The sequence below is a fragment of the Podarcis filfolensis genome, assembly GCF_964270895.1.
Source record: "Podarcis filfolensis genome assembly, chromosome: 17".
NCBI lineage: Eukaryota > Metazoa > Chordata > Lepidosauria > Squamata > Lacertidae > Podarcis > Podarcis filfolensis.
In genome coordinates, this window is record NC_139621.1 from 39,803,100 (window position 1) to 39,830,366 (window position 27,267).

General features: G+C 45.3%; 1 protein-coding gene across 19 annotated transcripts in view; it reads left to right on the top strand.

Annotated features, from left to right (window-relative positions):
• Positions 1 to 27,267, top strand: part of ADGRL3 (adhesion G protein-coupled receptor L3) — a 531,565-nt gene that overhangs the window by 98,060 nt on the left and 406,238 nt on the right. For 18 of the 19 annotated variants that reach the window (XM_083592813.1, XM_083592800.1, XM_083592815.1 and 15 more), the window contains exon 2: positions 25,665 to 25,730. The gene's annotated coding sequence lies outside the window, so the exon portion shown is untranslated. Of the gene's footprint in view, positions 1 to 16,254; positions 16,672 to 25,664; positions 25,731 to 27,267 lie in introns of those variants that run through there. The other variant, XM_083592798.1, reaches the window with a different exon arrangement.

The following is a 27,267-nucleotide window of genomic DNA, read 5'->3' on the forward strand; positions in this document are numbered from 1 at the left end:
TGTGGGTTCAAGCCCCATGTTAGTCAGAAAGGTTCCTGCATTTCAGGGGGTTAAACTAGATGACTCTCTTGGTCCCTTCCAACACTACAATTCTATCATCTTAACCAGTAGAAACACAATCAGTTCTTTGTACAGAAGATCCTTCTGTTCATCCTTTAAAATTGTTAATAATGCCAATTATGGCATGCATTGAACTGACTGTTTTGTGAACATATTTATTTCCTGAAACACTGCAGTCTGAAATGTATTAACAGTTGTGCAGGTTCACCACGTACAGTCCACCATCTCAGTACACCCAAAGCCCCATCAATGATACATGAGCCAATTATCACCTATGTACCATTTTAAAATGTGTTTTTTTCTGACTTGGGCGGGGTCTGGTGGCTTTTTAGCCCAAATATTGCACCAATCTGCTTAATCATTCTCCATGCCAAAATCATATTCCCAAAGGCTCTTCAAGGACTCAGGGTTTCCAGTCTGAGAGTCACAAAGTATTTTGTAGAATGTCGATAAAAATGCATGTTAATTATGTGCAGTGTTAATTACTGTATGTGTTGTGAACTCAAATACATGGTGAGGGAAGGGGGAATCAAGTGGGAGGGGGGAGTCCTTAAATTGTTCTTCAGCTCAGATGAAGACGGTTCAATCTAGAAGACGGTTGGAGTTGCAATACTCATCTTGCAGTGACGCAATTGTTACAAGCCACTGAAGTGTGTATTTCCCAGCCAGGAAACGCAATATTCAGCAATATTTCTGTTAAGAAGCACATTCCATTACATTTTAGTAAGACTTGCTTACTGTAAAGTATGTTAACATTACCTTAAGTGGCACTTGAAATACCAGCAGGTAAAACAGTATTTAAAATGTGCACAATTAGGAAAAGGCAAAACACATACAAATTAAGAGGAAATTGTTTAATTTGTAGAGGATTAACTGTTTCCTGCAGCGGGGAACAGGGCACGATCACTTATCAGAATAGTACAATGGAGTATTGAAACATTTCCACCGAAGTCATTTGCTGTCTAATTTATTTGAGGTCAGAACAAGGGATGGAAACATTTGCTACCTAGGTTAGAACAAGAGTCTGCCCCACCTCAGACTGGCAGCCAACTCTCCCCTTCTACATTCTGTGGCAGGCTCAAAAAAAGTGCGTGTCCTTCTTTGGAGTGATGTATTCTGGGTGAGGCAACCAAGAGACAACCTGTGCCACCAGGGCTTGGGTCTGGCTGCTAGATGTTTTGTTTGAACACAGGCAAAAAAAATTATTCAGAGCTCCTGATGTCCTCTGAAAGCAAAGTGGACCTAATTAGGTCAGTGGGTCACTGCTGAATTGGTGTGTGTTTTTGCAGCCATCTTAAAAGATGGCACTGTGGAGCCACCAAAATCACAGAAACTTCGGCAGGCTTGTATCGAAGAAGCACCGACTCACATAAAAGCCCTTTTCAAAATTGCTGTGCTGAAAGGTTGCCTGGAGGCTTCGTGTAGGGAGGCTACTCACCTGTGTAAATCATGCTGCAATTAACAAGGAGCCATAGGTATTGCTCTTGTTGCAGCGTGATTGGCTACTCTTCTGTAATTTTGGCAAAGGCCTTATTAAAAACGCTGAACCTCTAATCAGTAACCATGCCCCCATATATTGACACCTGAAAGAATTCTAAAAGGTTGGTGAGACAAGATTTCCATTTGTAGAAGCCACATTGATTATTCCTCAGGAAGACATCATACTCTAGACCAGGGGTTGTCAATCTGGTCCCTACAGCCCACCAGTGGGCGTTTCAGGATTCCAGGTGGGCGGTTGGGGGTTCTATGGCACAAGCTGAATCCTCTTTCCATCGGGCACTGGTGGGCGGTAAGGAAATTTTACCATTAAGAAAGCTGCATTAGTGGACGGTAGGTATAAAAAGGTTGAGAACCCCTGCTGTAGACATTTCACAGTAGTCTTAATAAAGCTCTCTGCTGGGATATGTTCATAATTTTCTGCATTCCTTTAGAAGCGCCTTCCAGTAAGGGAACTGATTTTAACATAGTTACTCATTTTAGTTAAAGCAGCAACCATTTCACATTTGCATCAACAATGCAGCCCCGTCACAAGAACTTGTTACTTTTGTAATTTGCCATTTTACTCTAAAACGTTATCTTTTGCTGCCTGTGTTTGGCCTAAGTTTTCAAAAGTAATACTAGGAATACTTTGTGAGATATGGGTGGCCCTCCCAACATTTTCTGTAGTAATTCAAAGACTTAATCCAGCTTTTATTCTCTTTGCTGATTTCCTTCATTCTTCAATACAGAAGAGAAGTGTGTTTGTAAGAGTTAACGCAAACTTGTGCAAGCCGTGAGCCGGCTTTCTTAATGGTAACTGATGGTGGCTTCTGCACAGGCGAAGTTGGGTGGGTCAGTTGGAGCACTGCGATACCACGACCCATGCATGCGTTTCCCTTAAGCAACTGTGTGTGAGAGGGCAGTGTGTGTGCGCGCGCTCTGCCTTCATCTATGCTTCCTTGTTTGCTATAATTGGGCACCTTATTACATTCTTGCTGCATCTTGGTTTTGCTGTGCGTGATATGTCCTGCATAGCACTGCGGGCTGAAAATAGATCGCCAGTCAATACCGTGTGATGATTCAACTTGCTCCATAGTGAGAGATGCTCTGTGGCAGAAGTAATGGGGGGAGGGGGGGCTTGAGGTTTGTACCTGAACGAAATGGGCCCAGAGCTCTGTCTGAAATTCAGACACCTCAGATATTTGCTGTTTGGAATTATCTGTTCACCCAGACAGAGCTAAATTGAGAAGATGCGAAGTGCTGGTTTTTATTGATTTATGGCTGCTTTTCCTTTACACAAAAGGGCTGGAGTCTTCTGAGTTCTAAAAATTTCAATAGAATTAATATTGTGTACGTTCTCATTCTCCTTTATTTTATTTTTTAGAAGGCTTAATGTTGATTCCTCCTTCCCCCTCATCTGTAAAAAACCAAAACAAACAAACCACCCCTCCACACATAGATGGGATAGGAAGCTCTTTCCAATGATCACATGAAAAGTAGACACAAACAAAACTTAGGCCATTCAGCCTATCCCTACCAGCTGTGGCTTATTACCAGCGTGGGCTGTTCAGCTGGCACTCTGTACATGCCCCAGAACTACTTGACTTCTTTTGATTTGCTCAGCAAGTGACTGTGCAATGAGTATAGGACTCTTTGCAAATAGAACAAAGAGCACATACCTTGGCTTAAGTTGACTGACACCCCACAACAGGTGATTGTTTGTATACGATTGAGAGTCTCAATAACACTGGGTTTCTGCTGGTACCTAATTATGCACCTGCACTATTTTCCAACTGCGAAGACAAGCACACACCTGTATTGGGTCAAATTAGCCCTAGCAAGGCAAATAAGACTCCTCCTGACTGGCAGTGCGCTGCCAGAAAACAGCATTTTGTATTTGTTATTTGAGTGGTTGCTTTTTTGGAGAAAATTAAGGAAATGGAAATTTTGACATGGTTGTTTGTTTTTTTTAAGGTGTTGCAGTGTATTTTATATGCCTCTAAAAAATACAAGAACAGAAGATTTTTATTTTAAAAAGAACTGAATATCTCTATTACCCATTGTTGTATTGCTCCATAAGCCACTGTTTCCAGTATGTGTTTGCAACTAGCTGTGACATGTCCATGCATCTTTATACTGATGTTGTGAGATGCGTACGTATGCTAAAGTATTCAGATGCTGTGTGAATAGTTATCCATTAGGTTTCATTCAGTGTTCTAGTACCTAGTGTGTTATACTGTTGAATCAAGTGATGAAAATATTTCCTCTTCCGAATGGTTGGTTGTCCTCGTGTCTCTAGAATACCAGAACAGTGTGTTAATCACCCAGTTTCTGCTATGTGCCTGGAGACTTAACATTAAAAACTCAGAAGTTACTCTCAGCATTTTGCTGCAACACCCTTCATCCAAGTGTTACAGGGTGGTTTACAACACAAAAACACAAACATACATAGCATAGTAACAAGCAAAAACAACAAACCCCCACACACCGTTTATGAGGCCAAAAGGAGAAGAGGAATGTTTTTGCCTGGTGCCTAAAGATATGTAACAAGTTTGCCAGGTAAGTCCTCCTGGAGAAAAAAATTCCAGGTGAGCCGTCCTGGAAAAAAATACCTGTATGTCGTTCAATAATAATAAAAAGATGATATTGTGAGTTACTTTGGACACAGCTTACTATGGCACATACATTAACTGAATTTAAAGTTTAAACCGAGTTGGTAATATTGAAACCTGTGGAGAAGGAGGGTATTATGCAAGCTAGCCATTATAATTGGCGGCTGCTGAATAGAAAACATCCAGGAGAACTGAGGCATTTCATCGTATCAGATCAGGCTGATGTGGCTTAAAGAAGGCTGGGGAAAATCAGGAGTAAATAGTTTTTGGGAAGAACTGAGGGAGGGTCAGCAGAGGTGAAACTAATTCCATGGGAGAATGCATGTTCTAGGGAGAAAATTATTTCAGAAAAGGGAAATGAGGGGAAATTCTACAGTGTCAGAATATTATTGTTGATTTGTTTTTATTTATGTGGGCACTTTCTATGATTATATAAAATTCAAGGCACCTTGCAAATAACTCTTAATAGGTTAGCAAGACTTACCTGTTGCTGAAGCCATGCTGGATCCAATTCAACAAGGCTTGTTCTTCTGTTATCATTAATTACATCCTCACTGCATAAGCAGCTAACCACTCATAAATGCCAGGGACCAGAATGCTCATCTCTTTGAGGAGGGCAATCCAAAATAAGGATGCTGCCATGAAGAAGGTCCTATCTCATGTTGTCACCTGGTGTCCTGCTTTTGAGATGGGTCTGGCTCCCAGCTCAAAGGCCAAATGAATACTGATAAAGAGCGAGGCAGTTCTTCCAGGTATAGCTCAGTTGGTAGAGCATGAGACTCTTAATCTCAGGGTCTTGGGTTTGAGCCCCATGTTGGGCAAAAGATTCCTGCATTGCAGGGGGTTGAATTAGATGACCCTCCTGGTACCTTTCAACTCTACAACTCTATGATTCTATGAAATACCTGAGCCCCAAAGCATTTAGGGCTTTGTAGGTCAATATGGGACGCGGGTGGTGCTGTGGGTTAAACCACAGAGCCTAGGGCTTGCCGATAAAAAGGTTGGCGGTTCGAATCCCTGTGACGGGGTGAGCTCCCATTGCTTGGTCCCTGCTCCTGCCAACCTAGCAGTTCAAAAGCACGTCAAAGAGCAAGTAGATAAATAGGTACCGCTCCGGCGGGAAGGTAAACGGCGTTTCCGTGCGCTCCTCTGGTTCGCCAGAAGCGGCTTAGTCATGCTGGCCACATGACCCGGAAGCTGTACGCCGACTCCCTCAGCCAGTAAAGCGAGATGAGCACCACAACCCCAGAGTCGGTCACGACTGGACCTAATGGTCAGGGGTCCCTTTACTTTAGGTCAATATGAAACCATCAACTTACGTTGCTTTTTCAGGATTGGTGTTACGTGGTCCCTGAGAGCTTTCCTTGTCAATATACTGGCAGCCACATTTTACACAAATGGCCATTTCTGGAGCAGACCCATCACCAGAAATGCCCAGCAGAGCCTCAAATGCTGCTACGGAAGCAATGAGAATTCTGTGAACTTTTGTGATCTGAGTAGGAATGTCTCCAGCCCAGTGGTAACAGGTAATATGTGGAGCATCCTTTTCAGACCCAGAATGTAAACCACTGAGAGCTACTAAAAGACCTTTGCCTGGTCTTCTGAGACCAAAAGCAAGAGAGACTTCTCTTAAGTTGGCTTACCGGTATTGTCTGCAAACTACAGCTGCTGGTTTGAATAAAGGAAACGCAGACACTTAAGGGTGTAACTACATTTTTCAAGGAAAATCCAGGGTTCCCTTGTAAGACTGAAGTGGGTAGTTCAGGGGGAAATCAGTGAGCAGGTGAGGGCAACCTGCTCATCATGAAAATGTGCTCCATAAATGCTGCTATTCGTATTATTACATACTGATTTTATCAATAAATGAGTAACTATATAACCTTTAGGAGACATCTTAAGGCAGCCCTGTACAGTATAGGGAAGCTTTTTAATATTTTATGTTTTGTTATGTTTTTATATATGTTGGAAGCCACTCAGAGTAGCTGGGGCAACCCAGCCAGATGGGTGAGATACAAATATAGGTGGTTGTTGTTCCTGTTGTTGCCGCCAGAAGGGTAGGATGCAAACAGTGGCGTAGCGTGGGGGTGCAGGGGGGGCCGGCTGCACCGGGCGCAACATCTGGGGGGGGGCGCTCGCACTCGCAGCTCTCTGCCCCTACCTGGCTCACTCGGGTTAGGGGGCGCAAATTACTTGCCTTGCCCCGGGTGCTGACAACCCACGCTATGCCACTGGATACAAATATATGCTGTTGCTGTTGTAAATCCCATGGAAAGAGCAATATCTAAATCGTTTAAACAAACAAATGATATTATAATCATTGTTATTGCTGTTATTTATTACATTCACCACAACTTTCTTACGAAAAATAAAGGTTTTTCTTTTATCATCTGTTCAGTACAGTTCCTAGCCTTGTTCGGCTTTATTTTTAGGCTTTAGGTTGCTCTGGAATTGTTTGGAAAACATTTCTGTTGATTCTGAGACTTGCCTTAATTATTCAGTGGCTGCTGTCACTGAACACTAAGAGCTGTCAGGCTCACTGCTGCAAATGGCAAAATCTGGGCAAAGCGCAGCAACAACTGTCACTTGCGGAGGGTATCTCTGAAGGAAGCAAAATAAGCTCATGTTAGAGGTTTTAGGCTAGGGGAACTTTTTTAATGGCGCCCCCGGCAAGCATCAAGCTCCAAAAGGAAATGAATGAGAAGAGTCAGAAAGGGAGAGGGATTTGCTTCAAGAAGCTTAGCGGCAAGCCAGGACCCGGGCAGCAGCTGTCTCCACTAGTCGAGAGCAAACAGAGAGAACAAAAAACGGAACCTTAGAATTTGAGGCTGCTGAGTACAGGCTGCTTGACTTGGTTTGAGGGGAGCGATAATTGGCCCACACTCCCTGCAAATTGGATTACGGAGCAGACCTAATGTACTTGTTGTACCTGAGTCACACTGCATGGCTGCTCTCATCAAATGCCACCTTTAACCTCTGAAGGTATTTGAAAAGGTGCGAACACATAGGAATTGCCTTGCTGGATGAAACCAAAGGGCTCTCTCTAATCCAGCATTCCCTTTCCCAGCAACAACGAACCAGATGTCGCTGTGAGCTCACGGCAGCAGCGTGGAGATGGTTGTTGCTCACTAACATCTTGCACTGTGGTATACTGCGCCCGAGCGTGGAAGTTCACCGGGGTGTCAACGTTTTAAGTATTCATACGCTGTTCTTCAACCAGCAAGCTCCCCCGGAGTGGCTTACAGTAAAACAAGATCAATAAAAACAATGACAAATCAATTCGGTAATTTAAAAGCGGAGCAGGCAATCAATCAGTCCAGCAAGCAGCATAAAGCCAAGTCCTAAAAGGCCTCGCCAAACAAGCTAGAGTTTTGTTGCATGTGTGGTCCTTGGTTATGTTACTCGAACAATCTGACAGTGGGGGCTTTTTATACCTTTCCCCTGAAGCTTCAAATTGGTTAAGATGAGTGATGTCACCCAAAGGTGCTTTTCCTTTCTCAAAAACGTAAACCTTGTGATATTTTACGGCTCACCTCAGGTATGAGAAGACTATTAGAACCTACAATTCTTCTCTGTTTCAGATTTTAAAATCTTCCATATTGAACTCCTCGCCTTCCCTCCAAGCTCCCTTCTCCTCCACTGTTATGTACTGAAGTTCTCACCCTGGGCCAGCAGGGGGATACTGTAGATAGTTCAGGTCCACATATGCAAATAAGGGATCGAAAGTAACATTCAGTGATTGGATAGTTACAGAAAATGGTTACTGTTGCGTTGTAGTGGAGCTGGCTGAACCCTTCGGTTCAGTTCTGTTCTGGCCTGTGAATAAACAAGAGCTGTTTGAAGAATCACTGTGTCGTCTGATATGTTCACCCACAACTTAACACCCACCTACTTGGATGTTTTGCTTTGGTGACTGCGGCAGCCACGGGGAGTCACTCCCTCCCCACATCCCAGTACCTGGGGTTCTGGCCAACCCTTCACTGCAGGCACAGGTAGATTGTAAAATGTAGGACTGATCCCATCCGCAGCAACCTTGTGGGTAAGAGCACATTCCACAAATGTTCCTGCACGTCAGGTGACAAAGTGCTGATGGAGGGCAAGAAGAAGAAGAAGAAGAAGAAGAAGAAGAAGAAGAAGAAGAAGAAGAAGAAGAGACACGTGCGAATGGGAGGCAGGCAGGAAGCTTGTGGATAAGAGGGACAAGTGAACAGCTTGGAGGTTTATGGGAAAGAAGGGGAAAGGACTGGCCACTATTGCCCTCCTGCTGACTTGATCAGGAAAGGGATGAATTGGGGTCAGTTTGTCTTGGAATATATCCCAGAAGGCGACTCTGGAAGGCTGTTGCATTGCCCTATGGCTGCTGGCTTATGGCATGGGTGGGGAACCACTGGACCATGGCCACATTTGACCCCTGGGGGCCTCCCCATCTGACCTGCAGGGTCCCCTCCTTCCCTCTGCTGCAGTCTTTCAACCCAGATTGTAGCCCAGAGGGTGTTTTCGAGTGTGTGTGTGTCTCACTACTAGAGATGCAATGTCCACGCTGCAATTAGGCTAGAAGGAAATTCTTTTTTGGGTGTGTTAAGTCGTGGGTGGACATATCAGACGACGCAGCGATTCCTCAAACAGCTCTTGTTTATTCACAGGCCAGAACAGAACTGAACTGAAGGGTTCAGCCAGCCTGCTTATATAGAGCTCCAGTACAACGCAACAGTAACCATTTTCTGTAACTATCCAATCACTGAACCTCACTTTCAATCCCTTATTTGCATATGTGGACCTGAGTGAAAACTATCTACAGTATCCCCCTGCTGGCCCAGGGTGAGAACTTCAGTACATAACAGGGTGCCCTGTAGTCGGGGTCAAAACAGGAATGTGCCGCCCCCTGGTGCCACCGCTCCCACCCCCCTGATTTCTGCCACTTGTCAGAACACACACACCTTCTTCCCAAACTCTGTGTAAGAGGAGGTGTGCAGCAAGGCATCGCTACTTATCTTCTCTGCACTCTGGAATAACCCTCCTCTTGCCGAGCTCGCGCACGGAGTAGCGTTCCGCAGGATGAGCAGGCATGCCAGAGCACCCCCTCCTTGGTGAGAGGGGTGTTGTGGCTGTGGTGGAGCAGTGGGGTGGGGTGGGGGCGCTGCCTCTTGCACTTCAGCTGCCTGAGATGGAGCGGCTCTGGCTGCAGGGTAGTCAGGCGCACAGAAGTTCAGGCCTCCTGCGCCTTTACAACTGTGTAGAAGTGAGGATCTCAGCACCTGGTCTCGCTAAACCACTGGGTGAGGCCGCCTGGAGATTTGGGCCGGATTGTTATTATGCAGGCGACATCTACATCTGCTCCTCTTTTGCATTTAACCCTTGGGAGGTTATGGAAATTCTGACAGCTAGGGGCAGTGATGGACTGGATGTGAATGAACAAACTGAATCTCCAGCCAGAGAAGATTGAAATACTGGTGCAGTCGCTGCCTTGCATATGCAGTTGGGCGAGGAAAAGAATCTCAGGTGTGCCTAGAGCGCTAGTCTGCTGCAGTTGTATAACGGATCTCCCAGGTGACATTCTGAAGGAGAGAAAATGATGGGAATGTTTCCTGCCCTTTAAAAGCGGGATGGTTTGCATAGTACTCCTTTATCTATCTTTTTGAATAAATCAATAATATATCTAATTGAATATATAATAATATATCTAATTGAATAAACAAATGAAATAAATATTTAACAGGTGACAGTTCTTTTCAAAATTCCAATTAGCTTTCAGGTGTATAGATCAAGATTTGGTTGATTTGGGGAATATAGGATTTACTTCAGCTGTGAGACCTTTCAGTACAGCAATATATTTATATGGTTCACCAGTGACTGAGCAGCTCCACCCAAAGCATTTAAACCCTCTGATAAAACAGTAATCTTATTTTTTAAAAAAATTCAGCCTGCAATTCCACACCTTTACAGCACAAGTCTCTCCCCTTCTCCTCTCCTTTCTGTGTCCCTGTAGGGCAATTTCACTTCCTGGCTTCACCTGTAAAGTGAAATCAGTTCACATCACTTGGAGATATTCCATTTGCAAGCCTGAATGCCTTTGCAAGAAAGAAAAAGCTAAAGCCAGCTGGCTACCTTAGCTAACCAGAAGAACGTGCATCTCTCTTGTTTATTGGTTCAATTCGTTGAGGTGGCTTTGTTTGATTCAGCTTAATTCTTTAAAATTTAAAGCCCTTTAGTAAAAAGTGTGGTAAGATAATGCCTAATTATACACCTGCATTGTTTTTAATCTGTCTGCGGCCTATGGTGCCAGCCCTTTTTCACTGCTCCCAATTTAGCAAGCAAAGGTAAACCCTTTCCCCGTTATTTACATTTGTCTATTTGGGCCCATAAGTACAGTGGTACCTCGGGTTAAGTACTTCATTCGTTCCGGAGGTCCGTTCTTAACCTGAAACTGTTCTTAACCTGAAGCACCACTTTAGCTAATGGGGCCTCCTGCTGCTGCCGCGCCTCTGGAGCACAATTTCTGTTCTCATCCCGAAGCAAAGTTCTTAACCTGAAGCACTATTTCTGGGTTAGCGGAGTCTGTAGCCTGAAGAATATGTAACCTGAAGCGTATGTAACCTGAAGCGCATGTAACCCGAGGTACCACTGTATGCTGTGGTCTTATGCTTCTTGTATAATTGGTTCTGCACATCTTTCATGTTGTTCACCCCATAAATCTGGACCGAGTCTCAGTGTGTTCTCTCTCACCCAGTCCGTTACCATGCCCACACGTTGATTCACGATACCCAGAGCCCCATCTACACATAGTGGAAAGAGAGAGACAAAGCTGGGCGTAATAATACGCATGTGATTTCATGTACCTATATGGTCTCATGTCATCCCATTGATCTCTTGTACCCAGTGTAATCTCAAAGCACAAGAGTGGACACCCAGTGCCACCTTCAGGAATCTTCCCTCCAAGAAGAACTGCCAAGCAGTGCACCCCTTGCCCAGCTTGGGGAACCTACCCAGAAGGTTTTTTTAAAAAGGGTAAAGGATCCCTGACAATTAAGTCCAGTTGCAGACGACTCAGGGGTTGCGGCGCTCATCTCACTTTATTGGCCAAGAGAGCTGACATACAGCTTCCGGGTCATGTGGCCAGCATGACTAAGCCACTTCTGGCGAACCAGAGCAGCGCACGGAAACGCCGTTTACCTTCCGCCGGAGCAGTACCTATTTATCTACTTGCACTTTGACGTGCTTTTGAACTGCTAGGTTGGCAGGAGCAGAGACCAAGCAACGGGAGCTCACCCCGCTGTGGGGATTCGAACCGCCGACCTTCTGATCGGCAAGTCCTAGGCTCTGTGGTTTAACCCACAGCGCCACCCGCGTCCAAGAAGCTGCATAGACCGCTGCAACTCTCTAGGGAGCCAGATGGGGGATACTTCTAGCCCTGTCTGGAGATACCAGCCCTTGAACAGAGTACCATTTGCATTCAAACCAGATTCCCTTCCACTGAGCAAAGGCTCCTTCCCACAAAGAGGACCAGCAAGGTCACTCTTCCCGGTTCTCTCTGTCTCAGCAAAGTTCAACTCAAGGCAGTTTCATGTTCTAAATCCACTCCTGAAGCCTGACTGAAATGAATCTAGAAAACCATGCTGCCCCCACTCTCTCACGCCCCTTTCAGTGGAAGGGGATACCGGCCATCGTGTTACGTAGGACTTCAGCCTTGCTGTCATTTTAAGCATGTCCCTAGCAGCTTAACTCCAAAATACTTAGGTTGCCCAGAAAAGTATGTAACGCAAAAGCTTAGACATACGGGGAAAGGAAGTTGTAGTTTGGGTTTTTTGAACTCTACCGATATTAATTGGTGTAGTAGCACAATGGGTCAGTGCATCTGACTGCTAACCAGAAGGTTGCTGGTTCCAGCCCAACCCTGGGACGACTGTGGTCAGGATGCTTGCACTGCAGGGGGTTGGACTAGATGATCTTCAGGGTCCCTTCCAACTCTACAGTTTCATGATTCTATGATTCTTAGTTAGATGTAAGAGCATGAAACCTTCAGTTTATGCAGGTACCTTCCAACCAAGCCATGACAGGGAGGAGGATGCATCTAAAGCAGGGGACAACAAACTTTTCCAGCAGGGGGCCGGTCCACTGTCCCTCAGACCTTGTGGGAGGCCGGACTATACTTTGAAAAAAATAATGCATGAATTCTTATGCCCCACAAATAACCCAGAGGTGCAATTTAAATAAAAGGACACATTTTACTCATGTAAAAACACGCTGATTCCCGGACCATCTGTAGGCCAGATTTAGAAGGCAATTGGTCTGGATCCGGCCCCCGGGCCTTAGTTTGCCTACCCATGATCTAAGGCATTGCAAACCATAGGTAAATGTATGCATTTTTCACCCATTAGCATCCATTAAGAAGAACCTCCGTCCAGAAATACACTCACAGAACTAATAATAATAATAATAATAATAATAATAATAATAATAATATTTATTTATACCCTGCCCTCCCCGGCCAGAGCTGGGCTCAGGGTGGCTAACACCAGTAAAATTACAGTAAAAACATAAGTGGGGGGACCCAATTTAAAATACAGGTTAAAATGCAATTTAAAATGCAGCCTCATTTGAAAAGTAGCCCATAGATCAAAACCAGAAGGGGAGGGAAACGTAAGGGTCAGACTGAGTCCAAACCAAAGGCCAGGCGGAACAGCTCTGTCTTGCAGGCCCTGCGGAAAGATGTCAAGTCCCACAGGGCCCTGGTCTCTTGTGACAGAGCGTTCCACCAAGTTGGGGCCAGTACTGAAAATGCCCTGGCCCTAGTTGAGACCAATCTAACCACCTTGCGACCTGGGACCTCCAAAGTGTTGTCATCTGTGGACCTTAAGGTCCTCCATGGGGCATACCAGGAGAGGCGGTCCCACAGGTACGAGGGTCCTAGGCTTCATAGGGCTTTAAAGGTCAAAACCAGCACCTTGAACCTGACCCTGTACTCCACCGGGAGCCAGTGCAGTTGGTAAAGCACTGGGTGAATGTGATCCCGCGGCAAGGACCCCATAAGGAGTCTCGCCGTGGCATTCTGCACCCGCTGGAGTTTCTGGGTCAGCTTCAAGGGCAGCCCCTCGTAGAGCGAGTTACAATAATCAAGCCACATACAGTGGTACCTCGCAAGACGAAATTAATTCGTTCTGCGAGTTTTTTCGTCTTGCGAATTTTTCGTCTTGCGAAGCACGGATTCCCATAGGAATGCATTGAAAAAGGAATGCATTGAAAAAGGAAACAAACTTGCAAGACGTTTTCGTCTTGCGAAGCAAGCCCATAGGGAAATTCGTCTTGCGAAGCAACTCAAAAAACGAAAAACTCTTTCGTCTTGCGAGTTTTTCGTCTTACGAGGCATTCGTCTTGCGAGGTACCACTGTACCTTTGCACACACCACCCATGGCAGGGAAACTTGGATCCCACTGGAATTGCTGGTGCCCCTTGCTCTCTCTGTTCTGGGAAACTGCTCCCTCATGCAACTGGCTCTGTTGTCCATTTCTAAAGCCAAGTGAGTAGTCCTAGCCTGATTAGCCTAGCCTGGTTTATGAAGACCCCAACACCATATGGCCCACTAACCCATAGCCGCTGCTATAGGGGGCAACCCTATCCCACTCCAGGTTCATTGGCTCATTCCCCCAGGCACACAATTAAAATTCCCAAGAAATACGAAGGCAAAACTTGGTAAGTGCAAAATCCATTTAAGGCCGAAACATGATTTTAGAATGTTGTATTATTTTATTGTTGTTAGCCGCCCTGAGCCCAGCTTCGGCTGGGGAGGGCGGGATATAAATAAAAATTTATTATTATTATTATTATTATTATTATTATTATTATTATCCCATACAGATGTGAATCTGTAGGAGTTTCTTCCTGGCAGACTTCAGGCTGAAGGTACTGGGACCCCTCACAGCTTTTAGCTGCTGGAGACCTCACGCTCCCATTTAAATTTCCAGCACCTAAGTCCCACTGTACAGCCTGAGAAAATCCAGTCGCTAAATAGAAAGCACCGCTCCAAGTCAGAGGTCTGCCTCGTTCAGTCTGTCCCGCCCTACCTTGTGTCGAAGGGAGAGCACTCAGCAGGCCTGCTTGGCTCCTCAGGTGCGCAGCCATGCTCACCTGTCAACGCAGCATCTCTCTTTTCGGAAGCTGTCACTGGAGGTTCTCGCAGGTCTTGCAGAACTCAACCTTTCCTTGCTATCTGGATTCTGCCCCCTAGACCCAGACCAGCACCAGGTGATTCCTGCCCTCGTGGAACCCCTCTCGGCACCTTCTATGCTCTTTTCCTCGCAAGTAAAGGACAGCTTCACAAAATAAGTTTCACAACGCTTTCAACCCACTAGGGTGGCTTAAAAAGAAAGAAAGAGAACTCTGGTTTTTTTTTAAAAAAAATGCGCAACCACTAATATGTCACATTTTATGCAGTTATTCCTTTTATGCCAGCTGTATAGCTCTTGCTACCTTCAATAGAGCTGTAAAAACTCTGTTAAAATTTCCGATCCAAAGTCATAACGGACATGTAATATATATCTTTAAAATCTCTTATTTCGGCACTTGTTAAACTTTATAGTATTGCGAGCCACTATTGTAGCCTGCTTTCTCCTCACTTACCACCATATTTTAGTTATTTTACAGCCATAAAACGGGAGGCCAAAGGCTTGAGTTCATTCCGCGCTCCCGACGTGGCTACACTGAATCCAGCAAATGTGGTTGCTAGGTGGTATATGAGGGCTTTTTTCTTATTGTTCATGTCTCACGCGTAGGCTGCTTATCCTAACATTTGTTGTGTTTACTAATCCACTGTGCGTTTCTTCTTTCTGTTTATATGTGTGCATTCTCATACGATCATTTGAGTCAGTTATTATTTATGTTTTGTTTAAAAGAGAAGGTAGATGCATTTTGCAACTTCCACAGTCAACCTTGTTTCTTCTCTGTGCCTCGTGGTGATTGACATCTCCTTTAATGGACAACTCCTTTTTTCCTTTAAAAGTCAAGGAGCAATTGCATAAAAAACTGGAGCATGGAGGCTTCTGAATGTACCGTATTTTTCGCTCTATAAGACGCACCAGACCATAAGACGCACCTAGTTTTTGGAGGAGGAAAACAAGAAAAAAAATATTCTGAATCCCAGAAGCCAGAACAGCAAGAGGGATTGCTGCAAAGCCAATGCAATTCTGGGCTGCATCAATAGGAGTATAGCATCTAGATCAAGGGAAGTAATAGTGCCACTGTATTCTGCTCTGGTCAGACCTCACCTGGAGTACTGTGTCCAGTTCTGGGCACCACAGTTCAAGAAGGACACTGACAAACTGGAACGTGTCCAGAGGAGGGCAACAAAATGGTCAAAGGCCTGGAAACGATGCCTTATGAGGAACGGCTTAGGGAGCTGGGCATGTTTAGCCTGGAGAAGAGGAGGTTAAGGGGTGATATGATAGCCATGTTCAAATATATAAAAGGATGTCACATAGAGGAGGGAGAAAGGTTGTTTTCTGCTGCTCCAGAGAAGTGGACATGGAGCAATGGATCCAAACTACAATAAAGAAGATTCCACCTAAACATTAGGAAGAACTTCCTGACAGTAAGAGCTGTTCGACAGTGGAATTTGCTGCCAAGGAGTGTGGTGGAGTCTCCTTCTTTGGAGGTCTTTAAGCAGAGGCTTGACAACCATATGTCAGGAGTGCTCTGATGGTGTTTCCTGCTTGGCAGGGGGTTGGACTCGATGGCCCTTGTGGTCTCTTCCAACTCTATGATTCTGTGATTCTGTAATCCCTCTTGCTGTTTTGGCATCAGTGATAGCTGCGCAGCCTGCATTCGCTCCATAAGACACACACACATTTCCCCTTACTTTTTCCCTCCTAAAAAGTGTGTCTTATAGAGCGAAAAATACAGTAGTTTATCTGATTCTACTCACTCCCAGAACTATGCAACCTTGAGAATGCTGGCAATCAGTTTGATTCTGGAATAAGTGGCACTACAAGTGGAGGGTCCCTATCTCCCCCCCCCCCCCCGATATCTTGCTGAGCTTTGGAGACATTAAGATCTGAAATGAGCCTGGAGCCTCCTCCTATTTTAGAGGTTTGGGAGAAGTTATGGTGTTTCATTACTCACTGCGAGATCAGCTGTGGCAGCTGCTGCAACAGCCAATACTGCTGCTGGTGGCAAGGCTGATGATTCTGCTGTCATGTTTGTGGCTGCAGCATCTGCTGGAGGGTCCGGGTGGTTTGTTCTACTGAAATGATGAACGTTGCAAGTATCATTGACTCTGCAGCACAGCCAAATTGCTGCAGTTTCTACCCCTCGTTCCCTCCTCGCTGGCTGCCTCTCTTTCTGAAATGGGGCTGAGATCAGGAAGCAGTGTTGGTTCAGCTGCCCTCTGCAATGGCACTTTTCCCCCATGCAGAATATACCCTGTGCATCTCAGTGATATACAGTGAAGGATCATTCACCCTTGGTGAGCTGGTGATGGGATGTAAAGCTCTGGACGGGATCCTCCCGTACTTCTTTTTTTCCTCTGCACGGTGTGAGGTGATCAATCATATTTGCTTCAAAGATCGAGCAGTTCCGTTCTTTAGGCTCAGATTTAGCTTGTAGGGCATTGCTTCTTCCTTAGAAAGCCCATGTTCTGGCCATGAAAGAGAACTGGGATTCAGCATGGCTACTTACGCATCGCTGAAAAGAAGGAAAAAGAGGACTCAGATTTGTACAAGGTTTGCATGTGCTAATTTATATGTATTGATACACAGTTGGAAACAATAGCTATCATAGAGCTGAAATAATACATCTCATCATAGTGGAGAAAACGTTGACAAGGTAGCCTGTAGTCCTGCTCAGCCTTCTGATGAGGTCCTAATTATTGATGGGCAACTCTCTAAATTCTCTCTGCAAACAGGCTTTGGACCAGACCACCCTTCAAATAGAGAACTACTACTTAAAAATGAGGGACGCGGGTGGCACTGTGGGTTAAACCACAGAACCTAGGACTTGCCGATCAGAAGGTCGACGGTTCAAATCCCCGCGACGGGGTGAGCTCCCGTTGCTCGGTCCCTGCTCCTGCCAACCTAGCAGTTTGAAAGCACACCAGTGCAAGTAGATAAATAGGTACCGCTCCGGCGGGAAGGTAAACGACGTTTCCGTACGCTGCTCTGGTTTGCCAGAAGCGGCTTAGTCATGCTGGCCCAGAAGCTGTACGCCGGCTCCCTTGGCCAATAAAGCGAGATGAGCGCCGCAACCCCAGAGACTGCCACGACTGGACCTAATGGTCAGGGGTCCCTTTACCTTTACCTTACTTAAAAATAAGGGTTGCCCTCTGACAGCCCATTGAATAGAAGACTGTCCTCTGGTTTGTTGTGGGTTTTTTATTTATTTTGTCTTTGTATTCTGCATCATGAACAGCCAGAATAGTGGAGCCAAGGTTTTGGAGCTGCCTTCCTGACAGCTGCTTTTGGATGAGGACTGGGCAGCGTGCTGGCAAGGCCAGAGTTGCATGAGCAAACTGTCAGGAGCACTGGATTGGCTCTGCCAGTGCACCCACATAGCCCTAAACTCACCTCCACTCTGCCTTGCCCTTGGACCACTCTGGTAAGCAGCAGCAGCAGCAGCAATACCACTGTCAGTAGGGTGACCCCAAACCCATGACTCACCTTGCCGGCTACTCTTGTTGTGCTTGCGGGTTCAGGGTCTATATGTTCCAGATGCTGCCTGTTCATTACTGTGCTCCCTGTGTCATTCCTTGCTCAGGTGGTGCAATTTCATAGCTCTTCGGAGGACCACATTTTATCCAGATTGCAGCTGGGGAGGGAAGTTTTAGCTGTGCAATGGTCCCAGTGAGAATCAAAGCCCCTGCACCTGTAATTCATTCCAGGAAAAGCAAGAAAATGCAACCTCAAATTTCTTTGTCTAGGTTCTTGTTTAAACTACCATGCCGTTAAACGTCATAGGAAGGAGATATAAGGGTTGCAAGCCTTTGGAGCTACCTGTTTCCGCAGAAGATTTAAATATCTTAAATACAGAAAAGGCTCCGCTGAGCAGAAATAGCAAGTTGTTGTCAGGTTATGAAAACAGAAATGGAATGGAGCTTGGCATGCTGGCAGAAGGCATTGAGATTTAATAGTACATTTGTATCGTTTATCCCAGTGGGGAAACAACACAGGATGTTGCCTTATAAATTTTTACTACTCCGTAATAAAATGTAACAGTCATAAATGGTGTCTAAGCAAATAAGGTAGCTGCATCTGGACCACATCCCAATCATCTTCATTACTTGGGTTGCTTCTGTTTAAGTTACTTATTATTTGGATGGCTAGAAGCGGCGTCAGAATTCCTAGCCTCACAGAGAAATATGTAGGCAAAGGTTTATTCCACATGGTCTGTCTTCACTGATGTGCTAATATACAAAACTGGAAAAGAACCATCAGAGGAGGAATCGTGATCCTCTCCACAACAGCAGCACAGAAAGGGATATTTTCTGAACTGCAGAAGATACGCAAGTAGTAACTGGGAGACAATATCATGGAGTTAGAAAGGATCTTGTTGAAGGTCATGGAGTCTTAACTCCCTGCCGATGTCAAACTCCTCCATAGGAATTCAGTGTAGTGCAAGCATTTATGTTTGTCTGATGGAGTGATCTGCCCTCTCCTCCCCGTATGTCCTACCCTGGGGGTTCCCCCAGCCCAGCCCACCCACACCAATCCAATTGGGCAGGGGCACAGAAAAGGGAGAGTGCAGGGAAGCCCTTTGGAGCTAGCAAAAGTCCTTGTGTAGGTTTTTATTTTATTTTATTTTATTTATTTGTATAAAAAGGTAAAGGGACCCCTGACCATTAGGTCCAGTCGTGACCGACTCGGGTTGCGGCGCTCCTCTTGCTTTATTGGCCGAGGGAGCCAGCGTACAGCTTCCGGGTCATGTGGCCAGCAGGACTAAGCCACTTCTGGCGAACCAGAGCAGCGCACGGAAACGTCATTTACCTTCCTGCCGGAGCGATACCTATTTATCTACTTGCACTTTGATGTGCTTTCAAACTGCTAGGTGGGCAGGAGCAGGGACCGAGCAATGGGAGCTCACCCCGTCGCAGGGATTCGAACCGCCGACCTTCTGATCGGCAAGCCCTAGGCTCTGTGGTTTAACCCACAGCGCCACCCGCATCCCTATTTATTTGCATACCACCCTATAACTGTAGATCTCAGGGCAGTACACAACATAAAATCACATAGGTTTCCCACATCAGGGCCACTTGGTTGAATATGGCCCCCTGATTGGTATACAAACTCTTCATACCTTCAGGTATGAAGTTCTTTCTCATGATTAATCCAAACTCTTCCCCGCCCCCCATATAATTTGAAGCTATTAGTTCAGGACCTACTACCTGGAACAATAGAAAACAGATTTGCTCCACCATCTATGTAACAGCACTTTAGATATTTGAAGATGAGCAACATATTGTCCCATGGGCATCTCTTCTCTGTGTTACACGTACTCAGCTCCTTCAACCTTTCCTCATAGAACTTGGGTCTCCAGGCTCCTCCCCATCTTTGCCACCCTCCTCTGGACATACTCCAGTTTGTCTATATGCTTCTTAAACTGGATTGCCCAGAACTAGACACAGTACTCCAGTTGAGGTCTGTAAGAGAGGAAGGAGTTAAGTCAGGGGCAAAACTAGGCTTTATTTCACCCGGGTGAAAGACCCAGTTTGGCAAAAAACAAACAAACAAACAAAAACCCAACAACACAACAACAACCAAAACCGTGCATACACACAAACACAGGTTGGAAGCCTTAATGTGGCCCCTCTGGAGGCTTCTCCTGGGGCAAAAAGCCTGGCTAGCCCCCCTCTAGCTATGACTCTGGTTTAGTTCACCAATTCCCACCTCTTAGGCCACCCCATCAGCTCCTTTCCACTATGCTGCCTCCTCTACCTCTAAAATACCCTCCGGCAGTGGAGATAAAACATAACCACCATGGCTCGTGGTGTTGGTAGCCTTGTCCTCCATTAATTTATCTAATCTTCTTTTAAAACCCTCCCAAGTCGGTGGCCGTCTCTACTTCCTTTGGGAGCAAGTTCCATAATTTAACTGTGTGCTCTGTGAAGAAGTACTTTTCTTCTATCTGAATCTTCTGACGTTCCATTTCATCGGGTGTCCCCAAATTCTACTGTTATGAGAGAGGGAGAAAAGGTTTTATCCATCCCGCTTGTTCCACACCGCGCAGAATTTTAATTTTATACACCTCTGTCACGTCTCCTGTTACTCACCTTTAATCTAAACTAAAAAGCTGCAAATGTCTTAACCTTTCCACACTGGGGAGTTGCTCCACCCCCTTGGTCATTCTCACTGCCCTTTTCGGCTCCATGGTGTCCCATTTTGAGGTGAGGCTCATAGATTCATATAATGGCATTCTGATATTAGCCGCTTTGTTCCGTCTCCGTTCCTTCCCTAACGATTCCTAGCGCGGAATTCACCTTTTTCACGGCTGCTGCACACTGGGTTGACATCTTCCTTGAGCTATCTGCTATGACCCCAAGGTTTCCTTCCCGGTTAGCCACTGCCAGTTCAGGCCCTGTGAGTCTATATATTTATAACCCGAGAAACGTATAACTCAGAGATAAATAGAAAATGCGCACATCTGAAGATAACCACAAGAATAAATTCTACCTCCTCTCCCGAGGTTAGAAATGTCTGTGTTGCGACAAAGAAGAAAGGTTAAGACGTGAAGCTTCGAAGACTATCAGACTGGATTAAACTTACCTCCTTTATCTTTCCAACATGCCCAGAATTATGTCGTCTCTTAAATTCTATGTCTGACAGTGCAGCGCCTCTCCATACCCCAACCCTGGCCAGATCCAACCTCATGCTTGCTTTTAGAAGTCAACTGATACTACAAGCATCATAGTTGTTATCTAGTAGCAAGGAGGAAATGATGCATACCTGATTTCCTCTCCCCTCCTTTCTCTCTCTTACACACACACACACACACACACACACACACCCTCTGCCCTCCCCAACTTCATGTGCATACATAGCATTTATCCAGCCATCTCTCTGACAAATTAGATCTTTGGAATGGGCAGCAAGCAAGCGCTGACTCTCGTGTAAACATGGTGTTAACAAACACACCACGCTGGGCGGCACCCTCACCCCAAATCCAGGCTAGGCCCTTTAGGGACAAACAAGCAAGTCACTGCCACCAGCACATGGCAGGCAACAGACAAAGCAATGAAACCCCCCCCCCGGCTGAAATTGCAAGGCTGGCCCATGTCCCTTCCTCCTTGACTGACACGAAGGAAAGCCCTGTTACTGGAAAAAGCAAGGAAGTTGCCCACCGCAGCACATGGCTAGAAGGCAGTGAAGTCCAGGGGCCGTCCTTCTTTCTCTTTAAAAAATAAAATAAAATTATTAGCCCATACTGGGGACAAAGGAAGTACCACAAGGCTAGCAGATGGCAACATAACTTTGTGGGGAGATATCCCCAATCATTTCATTTCATTTCATTTCATTTTATTATGTATGTATTTTTAAAAAAACTTTTTTTATTCAAAATTAAAACAAAACATATTATCCAGAAACATATCATCCTTATTTTTTCCCCATTTTTCCTCCCTCCCCCCACCCTCCCGCACAAAACTCACCCACCCCCACCCCTTGGCTTCCCTCAGTTCCAGTCTTTGATTTCTCTGAAAATGCTGTTTTCTGCATGTTACACAGTTGTATAGATCCTCAAACTATTTAGCTGATTATTATCAATAAAAAGTTTGTGAATGTTTATTCAAAGCCAGCCAAGTTGTCCAGTTCGCTTTGTTGCGTCTTCAAATACTTTGTAAAGGGTTCCCATTCATCTTTAAAGTCACAGTTATCCTTGTCCCGTAGCATATACAGTCATACCTCGGGTTGAATACGCTTCGAGTTGAGCGCGTTCGAGTTGCGCTCTGCGGCAACCCGGAAGTATCGGAGCGCGTTACTTCCGGGTTTCGCAACTTGTGCATGCGCAGACGCTCAAAATGACGTCATGCGCAGAAGTGGCAAAAAGTGACGCGTGCGTGCGCAGACATGCCGTCGCTAGTTACATTTGCTTCCGGAACGGATCCTGTTCGTATCTAGAGGTGCCACTGTATGTCAGTTTTGCCAGTTCTGCATAGTCCATCAATTTTTCTTGCCATGATTCTTTTTTTAAAAAAAAAAACCCACGCCTCTATATGGGCTGAAGGAAGCTCCTGCAGCCAGCTCCACCTGGCTGATGGGCAGCGTGGCACTGAGCCACTCCTTCCTTCCTTCCTTCCTTCCCCACCCTCACTCACCAGATGGGGAAGTTCCAGGGAGAGGTAGATTCTCCCCCCCCCCCTTTGATATCACATTGCTCCAGGAAAAAGTGGGCAGTGGGGTGCACCATCAGGGAAAAAACACACACATAATCTTGCCAGCTGCCAAGTGACCCCCAATTTGCTACAATCACAATCCCACGCAGCACAAAGGCACAAAAAAGGTTTTAGGGAAACCTTTTTGGACCTCATAGCCAGTGTGGTGTAGTGGTTAAGAGCGGTAGATTCGTAATCTGGGGAACCGGGTTCGCTTCCCCGCTCCTCCACCTGCAGCTGCTGGGTCACACTTCTCTGAAGTCTCTCAGCCCCACTCACCTCACAGAGTGTTTGTTGTGGGGGAGGAAGGGGAAGGAGAATGTTAGCCACTTTGAGACTCCTTAAGGGGAGTGATAAAGCAGGATATCAAATCCAAACACCTCATCTTTTCCCTCCCCCCTTTTAAAATGAATTTTGCATTTAGTTTTTCTTTTAGTTTCTCTCTGTGCTAGCCTCACAACACTGCTCCAAAAATTATAGGGAGCAATTTTTGCAATTATGAACATGGGCAAGAATATTGTGTCCTTCAGGTGCAATCAAAGGCATCTTTATTAAGGATGAGCTTACCTTGAAGACAAGGCTATCCATGCCCCCTTTTAAGACCCTCCCCCCAAAAAAAAACCTGGTGCAACTAAAAGCAGTGACTTGGCTATCCTCAGTTTCCCAGTGATGTTTTCTTTCAATCTGGGACAGAATGCCCCATGGGAACTATGCTTCATCATAAGGTAATGTCATCCCCAGGGACTCTCTTGGGGTGTGAAAAGATTGCTGCCCCCATTGGCCAATTTGGCTTTCAGCACCTGTGCTCCTTGGAAATGGAAGTGAATTATCCCTGCTCGAATTTTGAGATACTTCTGGATTTCCAGGATAGTGCAAAACAAAAGAAACAGAGCCAAGAGAAGCTCCGTGGACAATTACGAGGAATGCCATTCAACAGGAATCAGTGACCAAGTTGTCTTACACAAGTAGATTTGTGCTTACTGCAAGGCTGTGGCATATATAGCAGAGTTCTTTTAAAAAACAAATCTCCCAGCGCAAATGTCTCTGTTTTGCAAAATTGCAGTTCGGATTCTTTTCAATAAAATGCAATTTGCTCTGTGGACCCGAGGAGAAATTTGCTCTAAAAAAAATTTCCTTAACAAATTTATTTTAAATTACAGCAAAATATATTTTACATTGCCTCTGACAGAAGTAAATTTGTTTTGAGATGAACCCAAAGGGCTTGCTGTCAGAACAAGCTTTTAAGCTCTTTGTACATCCACAAAGCAAATCTGAAAGCAGTTAAGCCTTTGAGGAAGGAAGAGATGGAAGTAGAGCACGAATCGCTGAGGGCAAAGTGGCCTTGGAAGAGTTCCAAGTAATTCTAGGGTTAGGGAAATGAGCTGTTGTTTTCTTGTAACACAGAAGTGTTGAAAGAAGGACAGGCAATCCATCTACCCCTGATTAATTATCAGCTAACACCATGCAAAGCCTAGATTGGGAGCCGAGCTGCTTTCTTCAGAAACACATACCGAATCAACCGGTCTCTCTCCCTCTGCCTCCTTTCCCCCACCCCGCAAGTAGTTGCACGAAGCTATGCAAAAATCCTCTGCCTCTGTGCTGCTAAATGTCAAGCCTTTTTATTGTGCTGCCGCAATATACCATTTTAGACAGTTATGTGGCATCATGTACGCTACTGTGATACATGGCCATAATGGTAGACACTAATGTTTTTATAATGGTCAGTTGATATAATCCATATCCTGAGATGCAGGCAGTTGTTTGTAACTCTTGCTGGAGGTTAAGTTGCTGGTGCTTTTAATATTTTATGATCTGAAAATTTTCACAAAGGCTAAAAGCTTTCGTTATGCACCTCCGTGCAGATCTTCCTCCTCACTTTCTGAAATGCGCTCTGGATATGGAACGGAATCTCGTAAAATTCTGAATGGAAATGGGGAGCTAGTGAGTCCAGATTTAGTCCACTGGGACTAAAAATTTGAAAATACCACAAATAAGGCACTCTGGCCTGGTTCATGTATGTGTGTAAACCTTTTAGCAGAGGCGGGTTAAGGGGAACACACTGGGGGTGGAGCCCTGGGAGAGCTGCAGAGGGTGCCACAACTAGGTTGGTTGAGGTTGAAAGAATCTTTATTTGCATCAGCCACTGGCCATAGCAATAAAATAAAATAGAATGTACTGAAGACAGAGGTAAAAACAACTATAGAAAATACATTTTTTTGGGGGGGGGTTACATCAGTAATCAAATAATAGATATTATTCCAGTTGCACCTGCTAAAAACCTTGCTGTTTTTGCTGTCACCTGATCATCTTGATCTGCTCAAATAGTGCAGGCCAGAAGCACATGAGCCACTGACTCAATACTGCCATCTCCACAGGGACATAACCGTTTTCCCAGTGGAATTTTTTGAAATCGACCCTCAAGTGCAGCCGAAGGCAGTATATTCAATCTTGTGAGAGTGAAAGCACACCTGTATTTTGGAATGGTTAAATTTTGCAAATAGGGTGCCAAAGCATCAAAATGACTAGGTGGAAAATAATCATACCATGGACAAAATTTCCTTATCGTGGCCAAGTTATTCTGTCGCTCGATATCATATAGGCGCTGTCTAATTAAATTATTTGCTTTACTGAAGCCCAGTGTTAGTAACTGTTGTGGTGATAAACCAGAAAATAAAGCTTTTGGTTGACCATTTTAGTTCAAGTGCTCTCATGACAATCTTGCGATACTAAGGGCAGTAGACCAGTGCCACAACTGTGATGTGGAATAGAAGGTGAGAGGTTTGTGTGTGAGCCAGATTTTGGCATTGTGCAGGACACTGCTCGAATTTAAGTTCCCAAGGCCCGCCACCGCTCATGGGCTGTACTGGGCTGCTGTGACCCATCAAGGAACTCTTCCACCTTCCCAAAGGGACTGTTGACAACAGAGAGCAGCACCCAGGAATGCATTTTCCATCCTGCTCGAACCCAGTAGGAAAGCTAATGCTCACGAAACTCCCATTGTCATGCCTCAATTGTTCATATTAAACCTTTGCATATAGTATGATTGCACATGATACAGTTGGCCCAGCTGTTTTGCAGACAAGCATGAAAAGACTGCTCTATACTTTGTGATAATTTCTTAGAGACTAGTGCGTGTAAGCATAATTATTTCTTCTCTCTTTCCTCCTCAGAAATGCTGAATTTGGTAATCTGCAGAAAAGATATATGGATTTTTAGCAGCTGAAGAACAAATTCAGGTAATTACAGCATTTATTCTATCTGGATTTAACTGCTGCGAAATAGTTTTGGAAAGCCATGAACTTAATCGTATCGCGCTACCTGTACTGATTTTATAGCTTTCATCTTGTAGATCCAACCATAATTCTTTCCAATGCTTTTTGCTTACATATTGGGAGATACCTGGAAAAGTCTGCATTTTTGTACTATAAACAAACAGCACTTTGGCAAAGTTACAAGAGGGACTTGGGGGGGGGATGACTCAAAGGCTTTCAAGAAAAGGTGAGTTTTGGGGAGGGTCTTCAAGGGCATAAGAGACGTGGTTGCACAGAGGCATTCCTGGAGGCAGTTCCAGGTATCATGGGCAGCTAAAGGGAAAGAGGTGGAGCTTTTTCAGGGAGCAGGAGACCTTTGGGTGACTGCAAGTGATTGTGTTGTTGTTGTTGTTTAGTCGTTTAGTCGTGTCCGCCTCTTCATGACCCCCTGGACCAGAGCACGCCAGGCACTCCTGTCTTCCACTGCCTCCCTCAGTTTGGTCAAACTCATGCTGGTGGCTTCGAAAACACTGTCCCACCATCTCGTCCTCTGTGGTCCCCTTGTGCCCTCCATCTTTCCTAACTTCAGGGTCTTTTCCAGGGAGTCTTCTCTTCTCATGAGGTGGTCAAAGTCTTGGAGTCTCAGCTTCACGATCTGTTCTTCCAGTGAGCACTCAGGGCTGATTTCCTTCAGAATGGAGAGGTTTGATCTTCTTGCAGTCCAAGAAAACTCCATGGACAAATACAACTGCAAGTGATAGAGCTGGCCATTGAATCATAGAACTGCAGAGTTGGAAGTCACCTAGTCGAACCCCCTGCAAGGCAGGAATCTTTCGTCCAACGTGGGGCTTGAACCCACGACCTTGAGATCTAGGGGTCTCATGCTGTACTGGTTGAGCTATCTGCATGATTCAGGAAATGAGAGCAGAGAGATAAGTGCTGTGGCTGGTTTCTGGATGCAGAGGTGACTATTCCAGGAGAGGCAGGGGAAGACAATGAGTAGGAAGGAGATGAGGAGAGAGGGAGGTGCCAAAGTCCCGGAATAGGAATCTCAGGCAGAATCGGGAGGCCAAGCAGTCAGGGCACACACAGGGCTAGCTTTCTTCTAAGCAGTCTCATCACACTGCTGGTTTGTATTCAGCTTAGTACCAATGAAGACACCTCCATTTTACCCATGGACTGCCGTCTGTCCAGATTTTAATTTGCTCTGAACTAATCTTAAGATGTATTTTAATTAATTGACTGCCTGTTTTTTATGTTCTTATGTTCTTTGTATACTGTGTTAGTTTTATGATGTTAGCCGCTCTGAGCCTCGCTCCGGCCTGGGAGGGCAGGGTACAAATAAAATTTTCTTTTTATTAGTATTGTTATTTACACACTCACTGCTGCCAAACCACATCTTAGGATGTGGGCAACTCAGCAGGATTTCAGAATCAGATTTTAAGGTTTATATGGATGCGGGTGGTTCTTCAGGGAACCTTGCACTAATCTGTGCTGGGTCTCAAAGGTAATCACCAGGACT